The following is a 6,079-nucleotide window of genomic DNA, read 5'->3' on the forward strand; positions in this document are numbered from 1 at the left end:
AAAAAAAAGAAATATCTGGACAGTTACACTCTCCCCCATTCCCACATTATGCTTTCAGGAATATATTCTGTTTCTTGAACACATGGATGCTACAAACTGTTTCTTTGGGAGAAAACTAGGTCAGTCTTGGAAAATTGAGAACACCTGCAATTCAGTTCCATGAGAGGCCTTGGAGACCTAGTTGTCTCCCTGACTGGAAGGAATAGTTATTGGATGTCTACTATGTTCCAAGTACTGAGCCACTATTGAGCACCAGGCCTTGTTTTGAGGATACTAGTATAAATAAGAAGATACTCCTGCCCTGCTGAGAAATCCATAGTCTGGTGGTAGACACAGATAATTTTTTTTAAGTTTATAATTAATTTTAAAGTGTTATCCTACATAATAAAAAGGTAACATGAAAATTGACCCTAATGGTGAAACGACCGGTCCCTATGACACGCACTAACCACTAGGAGCAGATGCTCAATGCAGGAACTGCCCCCTGGTGATCAGTGCTCTCTCACAGTGGGAGCTCTACTCAGCCAGAAGCCAGGTTCATGGCTGGTGAGCTCAGTGGCATGGCAGGAGCCTCTCCCGCCTCCTCAACAGCACTAAGGATGTCTGATTGCTGCTTAGGCCCGCTCCCCATGGGCCTACATTGAACAGCCCCCAAGGGGTCCTGGGCTGCCAGAGGGAAGTGTGACTGCCAACTTAGGCCTGATCCTCCCCACCCCACCGAGTACATGAATTTTTGTGCACCAAGCCTCTAGTATAGATATGTGTGTACAGTAATACTGGGGTGGGGGAGGTGGGGAATCTCCATAATGAAGTTCAGGTTCCAGCAGCTGGGTTCCAGTGTGGTCTCTCCCACTCACTAGCTGAGAGACCCCAGGCAAGTCACTGATGGTGTCTGCTGGCAAAAAGAGAGAGAGAGAGAGCAATTGAAATGCCCTTTAGAAGTCTGGAAGGATATACATCAACATAATGGGCATTGTCTCTGGGTAATAGGATTGCTAGTGGTTTTATTTTCTTCTGTTTGCTTTTCTATTTTTAAAAAAATTTTCTGAAGAGAATAAAATCCTTTTGAAACCAGAAAAAGAGACTCACCAAATTTTCTTATCTTAATGTGGTGTAATTCTCAGAACTATGCTCCAAGTTCCACTCTTCTGAGGCATATCCCTCCCTCCCCATGCTTTGTCTCTCTGTGTATCTGGCAGTGTACCTCAAAGGGTAGTTGATAAGACCATCTTCTTCAAAATCACTTGGAAGTCTTATTAAAATACAAATTCTGCTCCCAGATTCAGTCAGGGCAGGGGGTGGGGGCAGAAATATGTATTTTGACAAGTTCCCTAAATGATTCTTTTCTGTACCATAAGCCTGAGAACCACTGTTAAGGTGAATGGAGCATTCTATTTACATTAATTTTCTAGGTAACTAGGACTTATCTACATATATACCTTTTTTTAATTTTTTACACACCTTTGTAAAGTAAGTTTGCTGAACAGTGTGTTTTCTTGGTGACTGGAGGTCATATCGATGATATGGAGTGGGCATTCCTATTGAGTTATATGGAACTATGTCCTCTAGAAGGATCCTGGACTATGACACTTTTATAGTTTATCTTTTACTTTTATTCACCATCCAGTGTCTGCTATTCCTTATTTTATTTTATTTTAATCTTTTTTTCCCCGCTGCTCCCCCTGCCCCCTGCCCCCTGCCTCTTGGAGCATCCTGCACTCTCTCACTCTGCACTCCTCTCTCCACCCCCCCCCCCCCCCCCCGGGCTCAGAGAGCACCCCCTCCCCCGCCCCCTGCCACTCAACAACCGCTACTGTTATTCCTTTTTATAAAACATCATTTATTTACTACCTCTTAATACACAGGTTGTCCCACTAAAAGAAAATGGGGCTATTTAGATAAATGAGTCATTCCAGATCTGAAGATAGAAATGAATATGATGATCCTAGAATATCTTGTTATAAAGGAAGGCATAGAAGTTATCAAAGACTATTGGGGTTGGGTCAAAAGGACTCAGAAGTCAACATGCAGAGCCTTTTAGCAAGTGGGACAATTTGTTCATCCATCAGCTAAAAACATCAATGAATTAAAGCACATCAAGTATGTTTAAATCCATCAGTTTATAATTATACTCTGGAAAAAAATTAAGTCACTTCTGAAGAATGCTAGGAAATGACCTAATTATTTTTAAAACTATAATCATTAAAGAGAAAAAATCAGGCATTCATTCTCTCTTTGTTGTCTGTCCCAAATAGTAATCAAATAGTTGATGAAGGGAAAATTCTCTTTTAGAGAAATATTCCAGCTAATAAATGGAAAAGGAATGATAGGATATCACCAATTTGTAATTCCTAATAACTTATGAGTGTAGCAATGATCATAAATGGCAGCTAACCTCATAAGAAAGACCACCAGACTTTGAATCTTTCATAGAAATACCATCATCTCTGAAGTTCCTTTATCCCTCCCATACCCCACCTCAAAAACAGCAAAACAAAACTCTGAATCTGATCAAGCCTTTAGATCTAATGGAGAAATTTATAAGAAATGAAAGAGAAGGAACAACATCACAAAGATAAAATCAAGGCTATGAAAAACTCTACGAGGAAAATGATCTAGTTTCTTCAATAAATTATTGCATGAAAAAAAATAGAGATGAATGGGAACCTATAAGCAAAGATATATAAGAGACATATCAAGCAATCACAATAGATAAAACTTATTTGGATCTCAATTCAAATAAGCCAACTATATTTATGCAATAAGCAAAACCAAGAACACATAAAACATAAAGATGTTGAGAGAGGGAAATGCCAACACTGATTGGATATGTGATGATATTGTGATATTAAGGAATTATATTTTATTTAGGTGTGATAATGGTACTGTGGTTTTTTAAAAGGAGTTTTTATCTTTTAGAGACACATGCAATATAAAATATGATGTTTGAGATTTGTTTCAAAATAATCCGAGGGAGAGAGTAGGAGAGGGTAAGATGAACAAGATTGGCTCAGTGTTGAAAATTGTTAAAGCTGGTGATGAATTCATTCAGGTTCATTTTTCTATTCTCTCTACTTTAGAATATGTTTGAAATTTTCATAAATAAAGTGTTCTGCAAATTTATGGTTAAAACTTGAAGATTTCAGAAAAGTAAAAGAAGAAAATGTAAATTATCCATAAACCCACCCTGCAGAGATAATCACTATCATTTTACACTATGTCTGTCTAGCCTTTTAAATATGTAATAGAAGTCCTGCTGTGAATATTGTTTTGTATCTACTTTTTTCACTTAAATAGTATATTTTTCCTTGTCATTAAAAATTCTAAAATATTATTCTATAGTTGCATTAGTATTTTAGTTCCTAACATTTATTTAATCAAAACTCTATTTTTGCTACTAAAAATTTTGCTGCTATAAATGTCCTTGAAGATCTTTATTTTGAGGAACTATTCACTTTTAAAAAGTAGAGTTAGTCATTAAAATAATATATTTTCAGAATATAAACATTTTATTACATACTGTCAAACTGCTCTCTAGAAAGGTTATATTCATTTACGTTCCTACTAGTAGTGAGGTAAAATTCCCCTTTTCCCAAAACCTTACTCTTACTCTTTTGGAAGCATTTAATTGTCTCTATTTAATAAAGAATATTAAGTAAAAAAAAAATAAACAATTGATAAGTGTGGTGGAATCAGACAGACCTACTAGTATATCTGAATCCTATTAGCTGTGTGACATTGTAAGAGTTACTTAACATCTCTGGGTCTGGAAAAAGAACAATATTGGGAGGTCACGACCATTGAATAAGATAATAAATATAATGATATATTATCTGTACATTGCTTAGCACAGTACATGGCTTAGTAAATGTTAGCTATAACCATCATCATTATTATTACATATTGTCTTCCTATAAAATGAAATTTATAGTTTTGGGGACAGCTGTTTTCCTTTTCATGAAGAGGCCTTTTTACTTGCTTCTGCATTTGAGTCTGTATTTAAGATAGCGTAAGGATGCTTTTGGTTGCAAGTAACAGAAACTCCAAGTCAAATTGACAGAGCTGCAGCACTCAGAGATAAAAGGAACTCAAAAGACATGGTCTGACTCTGTTCTCAGTGATTCCCTGGGCTCTGTCCTTCTCTGACTTTTGTTTTTCAAAGTCACACTGATGTCCCCAGAATAAGGCAACTTTCAACAGCAACTGAATCTACATTCTTCTTCCTTCACTTCCAGGTGAAAAAGAAAGATCCTTCAATTAGATCCTGAGATGTATACTGATTCTGAAAACTGTTTTATTTATTTATTTACTTATATTTTTGGGGGGAGGGGAGGACTTAATAAGCTGATTTTCAAAGTAAAGGGCCAAGACAAAACACATTATTGAATAAAGTTAAGGTAGGAGTTGCTGTGAGAGGAACAGAATGAAGAGGCCCCAAACAGACCTATACGTATGAACACTTGCTACACAACAGAGGTGGCCTGCAAATCAGTAAGAAAAGAACAAACTTGTTCATGAATGGTGCTGATAAAATAAGCATCTATGTTGGAAAATTAAAATTGCACACCTATCTCACATCATACACAATAGTCAATTCCAGGTGAAATTGACCTAAGTATAAAAGGAAAAATTATAAAATGTTTACAAGATACTAACAGGAAAGCATAGTCAAAATCTTGGAACAGGAAAGAATTTCTTAATCAAGAAACAAAGAGCACTAATCATAATAGAAATGATTCATAAGTCTGCTTACTTAGGAATTAAAATGTTCTGTTCATCAAAAGATACTTGCTGTAGATCAAGGACTGGTTTCCAAACCACACGAATTCTCACAAATAAACAACATAAAGACATCTAACCGAGAAACAAATGAACAAGATACTTGAACAGGAACTTCACAAAAAATGAAAATCAGCCCAGCTGGCGTGGCTCAGAGGTTGAGTGTCAACACAGGAACTGAAAGGTCACTGGTTCAATTCCCAGTCAGGGCACATGCCCAGGTTTCGGGCTCCATCCCCAGTGTGGGGAAGCCAATCAGTGATTCTCTCTCATCATTGATGTTCTTATCTCTCTCTCCTGCCTTACTCTCTGAAATCAATAATGTATATTTAAAGATGAAATCAAAAGTGCTCCCCTCATTAGTAATCAGGGAAAAACAAATTAAAATTGATGCCACCATTACATACCAGATGTAAAATGTTACAAGATGAGCATATCAAGTGTGGGAGTGGGAGTATGAACTGAATCAACTGCTCTGGAAAATGGTTTGGCTTTATCTGGAAACTAGTGTCCTGGCATTCGGGAACACTGAAAGGAAATTAATTAGAAGGTGGCTGGCAGGGTGGGACTGGGTGAGACAGGCCGGACACACCCTGGAGCCAACGTCCCGTGGTCCTTCCCCTTCATCTGTGGAGTGAGCAGGGTCCCTCTTGCAGGTGGGGTCTCTTGGCCTGGCCTGCGGGGATCGGGCCGAAACCCGCTCTCCAACATCCCCCAAGGAGCCCGGATGTGCAACAGGGCACTGTGCAAAGTTGCTATCATACAGTGTGTGGAACACAACACAAGTGTGCAGTAAAGCAGATTCAGGGCGACAGTGCTCCTTTAAATGGAGGTGTTTCGAGCCCTAACGGGTTTGGCTCAGTGGATAGAGCATCGGCCTGCGGACTCAAGGGTCCCAAGTTCGATTCTGGTGAAGTTCGATTCTGGTGAAGGGCATGTACCTGGGTTGCAGGCACATCCCCAGTGGGGAGTGTGCAGGCAGTTGATCGATGTTTCTCTCTCAACGGTGTTTCTAGCTCATTATCCCTCTCCCTTCTACTCTCTGTAAAAAATCAATGAAATATATTTTAAAATAGTAAAAATAAAAGTAAATAAATAAATAAATAAATAAATAAATGGAGGTGTATCGGGGATTCAGAAAAATGAAAGACAGACATAAAATAGATCGAAGGCTGGGCCTGGGTGGGCTTCTGTCCTCTTCTGGCAAAGAGGCAGAAAGACCAAGTCCCAAGACAGCGTGTTTATTTAATAGTCCCAATCCCCCAAAATATCAGGAGGTTTCACCAAAACTCAAGATAAG

General features: G+C 38.3%; 1 pseudogene; it reads right to left on the minus strand.

Annotated features, from left to right (window-relative positions):
- LOC102260464 overlaps positions 1-6,079 on the minus strand; it is a 24,724-nt pseudogene that overhangs the window by 16,643 nt on the left and 2,002 nt on the right.

The sequence above is a fragment of the Myotis brandtii genome, unplaced genomic scaffold, assembly GCF_000412655.1.
Source record: "Myotis brandtii unplaced genomic scaffold, ASM41265v1 scaffold132, whole genome shotgun sequence".
Lineage (NCBI taxonomy): Eukaryota > Metazoa > Chordata > Mammalia > Chiroptera > Vespertilionidae > Myotis > Myotis brandtii.